Raw genomic sequence first — 11,723 nt, forward strand, 5'->3', positions numbered from 1 at the left:
TACCTGTCTCTTCAGGCAAGAAGCAAAACACGGCACAATCAGTGCAGTTCACAAATGAAAACTCTGTTTTCTTGTTGCTGTGGCAAAACTGTACCTACAAAGTAAAGCTTCCCTGCCACACAAAACTACACAGAAGCTCCTAATGTTAGCTATTCCAAGCTTTCTGCTCTATCTTCCTAAAAATTAGCCAAACTAAGTCAGCTCCAGTCCATGGTAGAGGGTGATCAACAAACTCACTAAATCAAAGCCATCCACCTGAAATGTGGTATTCCTTAATACTGACCAAGACAATCCCCCCACCTTGAGCATAGACAGATGTCCAAAAGGCACCAAACTGCCAAAGGTTAGTGCTGACTTAGTTAAAGAGCACTTGGAAGGGCTGGATGGGTACAAATCAGCCGGCCCGGATGACCTCCATCCACGCGTACTGAAGGAGTTGGCCAGTGTCATAGCTGAGCTGCTGGCCCGGCTGTTTGAGCTCTCATGGTGCTCTGGCCAGGTCCCTGAGGACTGGAAAAAGGCCAACATGGTGCCCATTTTTAAGAAGGGGAGAAAGGAGGAGCCAGGTAACTTTAGCCCAGTCAGTCTTACGTCTATCCCTAGGAAAATACTAGAAAAAATCATCAAAGAGCATATTTGTGAAGGCCCAGCAGGGGAAATGATGCTGAAAGGAAATCAGCACGGGTTCATCACAGGTAGATCCTGCCTGACAAACCTTATAGCCTTTTATGACCAGGTCACACACTGCCTTGACATTGAAAGTGAGGCTGACGTCATCTACCTGGATTTTAGGAAGGCCTTCAACGCAGTTTCGCATCCTATTCTCGTAGGGAAGCTAACGGGCTGTGGAGTGGATGCTTACACAGGCAGGTGGGTGGCCTACTGGCTTAGGGACCGCACCCAGAGAGTGGTGGTTGACGGGTCATTCTCGGCCTGGAAGGAGGTGGGCAGTGAGGTCCTGCAGGGTTCAGTCCTTGGGCCAGTGTTATTTAATATCTTCATCAGCGATTTGGATGAGGGTGTGGTGAGCACCCTTTCCAAGTTTGCAGATGATACCAAATTATGGGGCAAAGTTAATACACCAGAAGGCAGGGAGCAGATATAGGCCAACCTGGACAGGTTGGATCAATGGGCGGAATGTAATAGGATGCAATTCAACAAAGATAAATGTAAGGTAGTCCACCTAGGAAGGAGGAATCCCCAGCACACCTATAGGTTGGGGGATGTCCTCCCCAGCAGCTCAGAGGCTGAGAGGATCTTGGAGTCACAGCTGACTCCAAGATGAACATGAGCTGGTGGTGTAATGAGGCCATCAACAAAGCCAATCTCACCTTGTCGTGTATTAGCAGATGCATGACCAGCAGATTGATGGAGGTGATGCTCCCCCTCTATGCAGCATTAGTCAGGCTGCAGTTGTAGTACTGTGTCCAGTTTTGGGCGCCACACTTCAAGAGGGACACGGAGGATCTGGAGAGGGTTCAGAGAAGAGCCACTCGCATGATTAGTGGTCTCTGTGAAAGACCCTACGAGGAGAGGTTGAGAGATCTACATCTCTTCAGCCCATACAAAAGACGGCTAAGGGGTGACCTTGTAGCCATCTATAAATTTATCAGGGGAGGACAGCAGGAAATTGAGGATGTGCTGTTTACCAGAGCACCCCAGGGAGTAACTAGGAATAATGGGTGCAAACTAGTGGAGAGTAGATTTAGGTTATACATGAGGAAGAAATTTTTTAAAATAAGGGTGGCCAGAGTTTGGAATGGGCTTCCAAGAGAGGTGGTGGTATCACCTAACTTGGAGGTCTTCAAGAGAAGGCTTGACAGTCACCTGGCTGGGATCATCTGACCTCGGTCCTATTTCCTGCTGGGGCAGGGGGTCGGACACAATGATCTGTTGGGTCCCTTCCAACTGTATATTCTATGAATCTATGAAACAAACACTCAAAGCTGCACTCCTGAAATCAGTCAGACACTAAAGACAATGACTCACTCACTTACAAACCACATAATCAGTACACTCCTCTAATTGTATAAGAAATTGCCTCTTAAATACTGCCAAATAACCATCCTAATAGAGCAAGATCTTCATGGAAAAGAAAACAGCAGCATAAGAGGCTCTTGAGTGAATTTCACATTCTCAGTATAGGAGATCTTTTCCTCTCTCACACCTCAGTTCCACTGACCAAGTTTCTGAATGTATATAAATCTTTATTGAGCCCTAAAGCATCACTGAAGAAATTCTGTATAGAAAAAAATAGGGAAATAAAATTGCTTTGCTGTTTTTCTTCCCCTAGTTCACCAACAAATGAGAACAGAGAGCTCATTAACTTGTGTCATAGAGAAGTAGGGCTGGAAAGCACCTCTAATACAACCTCCTGCCTGAAGCAGGATCATCCCTATCCAAACCATCCCATAAGGCCATAATCTAAATGCTACATTAGACTATCCTCCACCTTGACACAACAGACACCTAAAACCCTAACCTGCCACAGGTAAAGCAGGAGAACCATGGCAACCAATGTCCTATAACCAATAGCCTATAATAAATCTCCCACCATTATATTGGTGCTGCATCTTTCACCTTTCATCTTTACCCAAATGCCTTCTGCTTTGCCATCATCTTTCTCCTGAATCAGGAAACAAATATCTGGGTTTTTTAACATACAAGGAAACACTGCCACCTTTTTTCCCTACCCTGCCCTTCCAAAACAGAATATAACTCTTGATGTTCACATTCCAGCATATTGGTGCTCTCCCATCAGGTCTCAGTGATAACAATCAAATCATAGTTCTTTTCACAGGCTGCAGCTTCCAACTCACTTTGCTTATTCCCCATTCTTCTCACATTTGTATATATGCATTGGATGTACTTTGCATTTTGACTTCCTTGCTTCCTTTTTGTGCCACTTGTTGTAGTCCTGCAACTCTTTGGCCCTTTCCCAGGGTTGAGTTGCTTCTTTGAGTCCTTTCCCCTCTGGACTGCAGGCTCTTTTCCTGGAGGAACAGAACACTGTCCCCCATGAAACCTAGTTTAAAACCCTCCTTACTAAGTTGGCCAGATGTTGCCCAAAGATGCTTTCTGTTCTCATCAGATGGATGCCATCTCTTGATAGCAGCCCTTCTGACAGGAACATTCACCCATTGACAAAGAAGCCAAAGCCTTGACATTGACACTGCCTTCTCAATCATGCGTTCACTTCCAGGATATAACAGTCTCTGCCTTGACCCCTGCCTTCCACGGCATAATCAGTGTTCTCACTATTCTCAATGTTCTTTTCTGATAAGTTAAATAGGTTGAGCTTATTAAATTTCTTTCTGAAAGGTGTTTTTTTCAGGCTTATAGTAAATTTTGTGGCTTTTTTTTGCACATTCTTCAGTTTTTCAATGCCATTTTCAAAAGGTACACCTCAGAGGTATGTGCAATATTCCAGCATTGGTTTACATAGGCAAAATCACCTTCCTACTAACTCCACTGTTTATACATCCAATGATTGCATTGGCCTTTTTTGCCATAGCTTCAACCTGGGAACTCAACCTTGTCCACTATGACTCCTAATGACTTTTTTCAGTGACTGCTGGCCACAGTATAGACCCCTACTCTGTAGGTATGGCCTGGATTCTTTATACCCATATATCTGACTGCATTTTGCTGTATTAAAAAAAAATGTTTGACCAGACACAGTTTATCAATCAGTCCAGGTCACTCTGTATGTTGTCATAATTATTTTCCACTCTGCCTTTCTTTGTGTGAAATACAAATTTTACCAGCAGTGATTTCATATCAATTTCCAGATTGCAGATGAAAATATTATTTGGATGTAGAACCAATCCTTGTGGAACCCCGTTAGAAATCCCTCATTTGATGATGATTCCCTACTGAAAAGTACTTTTTGAGATGTCAGTTACCTAGCTTTTCAATCTATTTAATGTGTGGTTTGTTTATATTGTATAGCAATTATGTCTTCCAACAAAAAAGCACATAAAGAAGCAGATTTTGAGTCCTGCTTGGTCCTAAAGGAAATTGCCCTGACATCAAAATGGTGTGGGCCAACGTATATGCATCTGTGATAGCCTGGTACATTGCTTGATGGTGGAGGTCTTCCAGGGAGAGGTTAGAGAGGATGCAGGCTGCTCTGTGCTCCAGTGATTGTAGGCTGTGAAGCAGATGATAAAATTGTCAGAAGTTAGAACAGCCCTTAGAGTGGTTACATCAGTGTGAATTCCATTAATGTAAGCAGGGTCTAATTTCTAAGTGGTAGATTTTCTTAATGAATCTTAAAAGATTTTCTTTATCTCCCTAACTAAAGGAGATGCTTATAGGGAAATGTATAATTTATTTATTTAGAAAACTTTAAATGAAGCCATCTTTCCAATGTTTATGAAAGAAGGAAAATGCCTAATATGGTGTATGTGTATAAAACTGAAGACTTTCAACACCCATCATTTTAAACTACTCAAAAGATTCTCACCAAACTCTAATTGTTTTCCCTTGCTCAAAAAGGTATACAGAATAAGCCAAATGTTACAACATATATCTATTTCTGAATTAATTAGAAACATAGGAAAATATATTTTCCAATTTACATAGTTTCCAATTTACATAATTGAAATGACTGAATTAATTTTGTTCAAGCTTTCTAACATGAACCTCCCTCCCACCCACACATTTTATTAAGAGAAGACATGGGATAATTTAAATGATAGCAGAAAGGCTATGAGAATGAAAGTTGGATTAAATGTAAAAAAGAGATTTAGTACATTATATCTTATTCAGAATAATTCTGGTGTGAGGCTAAGGTATACTATACAGTAGTGATTCTTCTTTAATTTGTGTTGCATGCTTCAAGAACTTTTCATAAAAAGTGCTATAGAAGTTTACATTATTTTATTACCATTCTTAATTTGTTTATTTGGGTAGAGGTGGGATAGCATTCAGAATTTGTGAAAAAATGAAAAACAATACTATCTTTTTTTAGTAAGCTTTAGGAAAGTTAAAGCCACTATATCAGAAGTGGAACCCACACAGTAGGGATTTATAGATTCTAGTTATGAAACAGTGCATGTTACCATTTATGGAAACTGTATGGACTGCTAGCAACATTCAAGCACTGCTCTGTAATAATTCCAGTCTGCCCAGAAATTGTTGTGCTTTCTAATATGCTTTGGGTTTTTTTGAAAGTTTCTTCCTTGCATATACTTTATTCCTTCTTTATTACAGGAACCAAGGACAAGGCCAGAAATATGGAGGATTCCCAGATCTGATCAGTGTCATAGCAGATCCCATGGTAGGTGGAAAGGGGGCTGTGGAATGTAATGACAAAAGTGGATATGGAAAACAGAAAACAGGAAAATTGTCATCACCAAAAGTAGGACAACTTGAAGGGTATCTTCACAGCTGGAAGTATCTCATTACCACCAGGTGCTGAGTATAACATCCTGTGAGAACAACTTGCACAAACCAACTAGAGCAGTATGCTCAACCTCCAGCCCACAGGCAGGGCTGACCCACGCAGGGTACGGGGCCAGGAGCAAATCAGCTCATGCAGGGCCCCATCCTCCAATCCAGGCCCCAGACCTGAAGAAGCTGCCGCTGCTGGCAACAGCATCCGCAGCAGGGGGAGGGTGGGTAGCAAGCAGCTGGACACGGAGCCACCACTCCACCCACCTCCGCGCTGTTCCACCCCACTCTATGGGGCCCCCCAAGGCCCGCGGGGCCCAGGGTGGTTGCTCTTATTCCCCCCTGCCAGGGACAGTCCTGTCTGCAGGTCTCTCCATGTGTCAGGAAACTTTCCAGGAGGGGAGTGATGGCAGCATCAATTGCCATTCCCCTGCTGCTAAATTTCCAGACCTGGGGGGAGCCCTGCAGGCAGGATCAATAGATTGTAAGGCTGGAAGGGACCTTGGAAGATCATCTGGTCCAGCCCTCTGCACCAAGCAGGAAAGATATCTTGGGATCAGGTGACCCCAACAAGGTGACTGTCTAGTCTCCTCCTGAAGATTTCCAGGATAGGTGATTGCACCACCTCTGGAGGGAACTTATTCCAGGGTCTGGACACCCTGACTGTGAAGAAATGTTTCCTAATGTTGAGCCTGAATTGGTCTTCCAGGACTTTGTGGCCATTACTCCTAGTTTTCCCCTTGGGTGCCCTGATGAACACTTGCTCACCAAGCCCTTGATGTACTCCCCTAGTGTAGTGATAAGCTGCAACCAGGTCCCCTCTCAGCCTTCTTTTCTTCAGGCTGAAGAGTCCCAGATCCCTCAGCCTTTCCTCGTATGGCTTACAATGTAAGACTCTGATCATATGCAAAGCTCTTCTTTGGACTCTCTCAAGCTTGTCCACATCCTTGTTAAAGTGTGGAGTCCAGAACTGGATGCAGTACTCCAGCTGCAGTCTCACCAGTGCTGAGTAGAGCAGAAGAATCACCTCCTTGGTATTGCTGGAGATGCATCAATTGATGCATGGCAGAGTATTATTTGCCCTGCTGGCTACAGCATAGATTCATAGATTCATAGATTAAGGGTCGGAAGGGACCTAGTAGATCTTCTAGCCCGACCCCCTGCCAGGGCGGGAGAACAACAAAAAACCCCCAAAAGAGAAACGGGACTCAAATGAGTCCAGCCAGGTAGGCATCCAGCCTCTTCTTAAAGACACCCAGGGTAGGGGCCAGCACCACTTCCCTTGGAAGTTGGTCCCAGCTCCTAGCCGCCCTAACTGTGAAATCGCACTGCCAACTCATGTTCATACTGTGGTCTATTATTACCCCCAGGTCCCTTTCATTCATGGTGCTAGTCAGGATGATGCAGCCCTGCATGCTAGATTGCGCTGGCTTATGGTCAAGCCAGCATGCGGAGTCATTCTGAGGCTGCATCCAATGCAAAGGTTAGTCCACACCTGGGTTTGGGCCAGTGCATGGCTGGATCTGGCACAAGGAGTTGGGTCATGTGCAGGGTTGGCCTGGTGCATAGCAGGGTCTGGTGCATAGGATCACATCCACAAGCCAACCCTGCAAACCAACTCCATACTGTATTCAACCTGCAAATTGCCATTGTATGCAGGATTTGGCTTGTATACTGGCCCTGTGCCACTTATCTGGCCTGCAGGACCAGATAGGCTGAGCACCACTGAGTTAGAGGAAATGCTTTACAGACTGCAGAGGCAAGAATTAAGAACACTTGCTTAGCCCAAACTAGATGGACCTCAGACCAGGCCAAGAGTGTATCAACGATATAAAACAAAGAATTTTTAGTAGAGTTTCCTTTTTCAGAAGAGTAGTGAGGATGTTCACCAAGGGACAGGCAGCCAGCAAGACAGTCTGTCCCCTCCTGTAGCATGGACTAAGAATGTCATTGGAAGAGTAACTAAAATAGACTGTCAAGAGAGATTGTTTGGCAGTGAAGACTAGCACTGCATCAGGGTGCCATGCCATGGAACCTGGAAGGCTTCAGGGATTGGTGAAGGGAATGGAAGGGGAGAAATATCCAAATTATATTCATAGAAGTCATTTCTGATCCTGGCATGAGAGATTATGATGATTTTAGAGGAGGGTATGTTACTTTGAATTCCAATTGTTCAAATCAAGAGCAAGACCTTATAAAGGCGGATAAGGCAAAATGCTGCATTTATAGATTACATGAAGCAGATACATAAGCTTGGACACACCAGTCATACAAGCAGATATACACAAACATACATACAAACAGACATACATGAACATACAGACAAAACGACTAGTAAGGTGTTACAGTTACCAGCAGAAGTTACTCAATGGTAGCACTGGATGGCCGGTCCAGGCTTATTAAGGGTGATAGGAATGGGGGTAAACAGATGTGCCTGTGCTCCATGAGGTTGCAGAGACTGGATTCCCCATCTTGACTTGTCTGCATCTTACTTTTATTGGGATTTCAAGTCTTTGTTCAGCATTCGGGGGTTTTCCATGCTCAGTTTTTAATTAGAGGTTGTTTCTTCTGGTTATCCCAATTTGAGGTCATTCCAGTAAAGTTGGTATCTCCGAGTTGGTATTTCAGTCTTGAAGCATTGTGTAGTTGATATCTTTGCCTTGAAGCATTGTGAAGCTCAAATGGCAGGATATGCAAAATTCCTTCTTCTCATTATCTTCTTTGCACCTGATCACAGACGAGTTCTTCAGCCATTCATTAATTAGCTTAATTAGTTTGCTGTCTGGTAACTTATACATTGGCACCTTGTTTAATCAGTTAAATTTTCTTCTGTTTTCATGCACATAGTTACCATTTTTTCACCATTCACCCTCTCACACAGACTCTCACGTACACTGGGCATATGAAGTTCATTTACTCATGTGAAGCAGAGAACAAGCACAAAATGGAGTTTTAGTTGTTCAAAAAAGACAATCATAGAGGTTTATCAATTCAATACTATTATCATATAAGCATAATAGCTAATATGCAAAAATTCATACTACAGGTAATCTGTTAAGTAAATGGGATAGGGCTTTGTGGAATACTGGAAAGCCCAGGAGGGTCTGTATGATTCAGATGGCCTCTGTCTCTATAGAAAGAGCATTACTATGCTGTGTAACTAATCAGGAGAGCATTAAACTTACTACATATGTGGAGAATGGTAACTGGGTAATGAGGATATAAATACCCACCCAAGTATGTGAAGCAACTTTTCTATCCAAGTATAAAAAAAGGCTGTAAGGGACCTATTTTTATCTTGGTTAGGTGTAAATGCTGGAATTCTAGTAAGAAACAAGTTGGAGATGCTCCTATATGAAATCAAACTTATGTGGCTGGTATTGAAACTTGGTGGAAGGGGCCTTATAGCAGGAATGATGAGAGACAGATATAACAGGTGAGAAAGGGTGAGGAGCTAACACTTTAGTTCCAACATCATTACTTGGTACTAAGTGATGAGCTGGAATTACAAGATCTTCGATGCTTTTACATTAATGTACCCTCTAACCACATCAAATGTGGGGTTACATGTTAAATCTAATCTCACTATAGAATAGGGTGAACTGTTTTGGGAAGAAAAATGCTAGCATGGGTGACTTCAACTTGAAGGATACCTACTAGGTATCTTCTGCATCTGTTAAAACTTCTTTAGAGTTCTAAAATAATAAGTGGTGGTTTCTTAATGTAGAATCATACACAGAACAAGGTGTAAATCCAGTACTGGACCTAAAACTGGCAAATAATTAAACATTGATCTAAAAGTTAGGGGTGGCCTATATTCCCGGTATCACCATGATTTACCTTGTGCAAAAAATATGACACTGAGCAGAAATTTCTATTTTTCAAACTTTTAAATGGCCAGTTTGCTAGCAATTGCATAATGCTTTAAAACAGGACTAGGAACATATTAATGAAGCTCCAAATAAAAAGTGGAAGTTGGTTGAGGATCTCGTACTGGATGTCCCAAATGCCACAACAGCACAGGCACAAAACATTAATGTTGGGCAAAATGGTTCTTTGAGCTAAAAGGAGAGACGGAAGCAGTGGTAAAAGCAAAATAAATAAATAAAAATTCCATAATAAAAAAGGGGGGAGGGGAATCAACTGGGTTTCAAATTCAAGTAGAATTCAGTATAATAACAAAGCTTTTTAAAACTTTCTAAAGAACCCTAATTTGGGCACAAGTCCATTGCTATTTCAGTATTTAAAAAGGATAAAAGGGGTGTCCTAGGGAAATAAACAGTGGTTAGCCTAAGGATAATGTGGTTGACATACTGGAATAATTTTGGCTTAGCAAACAATGATAGATTAATAGTATAATTAATGCCAGCCAGAGTATTTTAATGGAAGATAAATCTTGTCAGACCTTTTTTTTTTAAAGAAGATTACATGTTTAGTTGATAGAACATTCTTGGATTTCTGCAAGCTATTTGATTTAGTACCACACAACAATCTGATCAAAAAGCTTGCATTCTATGAAATTAACAAGGTATGGATTTGATTAAAAACTGGCTTACTGTTACTGTAAAATGTAGCTAATAGTGAGGTATTAGTTTGCAGGGCTGTTTCTAGTGGGATCCCACAGGGTTTGAATTACACTTTGATTCTTGGCAGGGCTCTGCAAAAAAACATTGCCCAGGGTGGGGGATGTGCGCATGGCTCCCTGCCAGGGCCATGGGGCTGGGGGCAGCAGTGGTGGCTGCCACCTGGGCCACTTAGAAAGGCAAGGAGTGGGCTGGGGGCTGACAGGCCAATGGGAGGGTTCTCGTCTCTTATGAGGGGAGGATGGGGGGGGATCAGCTCCTCTGAACTCTCCTGTAATTCAAACCTGGCTCCCACAAGATTCAGGAAGAGCTGGTGAACTTGCCATAGCTCTGAGCCTTTCAGGTGAGACTGTTGCAGACAGAGCTGTAACTCAGAATGATTTCTGCAAAGTGTTCTGAGTTACAACTTACCCCAGGCCAAACAGAAATTCATGGCTGTTTTCAAGGGGGAAGGGAATCTAGCTGTGGGCTGGGAGCCTGCAGCCAGGTTCCCTTAGCAATGGCCACTGCTCTCTGCCAGTGCTGGATGTTTTCAGAATGGGAGGGGAGAAAGGCAGCGGAGGGAGCTTGTTCTTGGGGCATCTGAGCTGGTGCTAAAGGGTGGGAGGAGTGAATTGGAAGCCCCCACCTTGGGTGGGACTCCAATATACCTGCCCCCTGCAGGGGCTGAAACCCTCGCAGGCTGAACTCTTTCTCCTCCCTTTCACCCCTCCCATTCTGAAAAGTCAGGGAGCTTGCAGACTCAAGTGACAGAAGACGCTACATTTTAAAATGTCTTTATTTGATACCTCATGCAAGAGGGGTCAGATTTTCACGATGGCTAGTTTTTAAGCCATCTGCAGCTGTGCACTTGTGTTTGGTTGCAGCTATTAACTTTCTGTGGCCAGATCAGGTGAAAATGTGACTTCTGTCTGCACTGGCTATCTTTCAAAAGAGAGGATCCTATTCAGCTTCTGAGAGGAATGTTTTGACCTGCAGGAAGGGAGGAAGGAAGAGTGCCGGCTTCTTCCACAGGACCTGGGAAGACCAGTCCTACCTGCCCTGCTACTGACAAACTGGCCACGGTTGCAGCTGACTAATTTCCGGTCCAAATTTAGGCTTCCACCCACCACCCCCTAGCAGGGCAAGAGCAGTGCAAGTGTGTGCCAGCGTGAGTGCAGACAAGGCTCTTTGGGTAGGTGCGATATCTTTTATTATATCTACTAAATAGCTGGAAAAATTGTTCTTTGCAAGCTTTCAGGCACAAACACCCTTCTTCGGGTATAAGAAGAGTCATGTGGGTGTGCATCTTTGCACACCTGTATATGTGTGCAGTGGGCCTTAGGCAAACAAACTCGAGGGTCCCCAGCTGAAGATGACATTTTATATTACCTTTTTTGCCCCTGAATTATTTTAATATGTAACGTTAGCACAGCTGAAGAAACATTTAGGGCCCTAGGCATGTGCCTCATTTGCCCATGTCTTAATCCCGCTCTGCGCCGTGTACGCACCTCCGGTGAAGTGCCCAGGGGAGGGGCGAGGCAGCGGTGGCAGCTGCTCGCATAGGGCCCCGCCCTTCCCCTTGAACCGAGAGGAACCCTACGGCCCCGCCCATCGCCCCGCCCCTATGAGGTCAGCGCCGGCCCATTGTCCCCGCGGCCCTTCCGGGTCGGCCAGCCTCGCTCTGGGCTTCGGCCCCGCCCCTGCCCCCGCGTGCCTGGGCCGCTGGCTGGCGGAGACGGCGCAAGATGGCGGCGCCGGCCG

This window comes from Gavialis gangeticus, unplaced genomic scaffold (genome assembly GCF_001723915.1).
Source record: "Gavialis gangeticus isolate Ggan-Ray unplaced genomic scaffold, GavGan_comp1, whole genome shotgun sequence".
NCBI lineage: Eukaryota > Metazoa > Chordata > Crocodylia > Gavialidae > Gavialis > Gavialis gangeticus.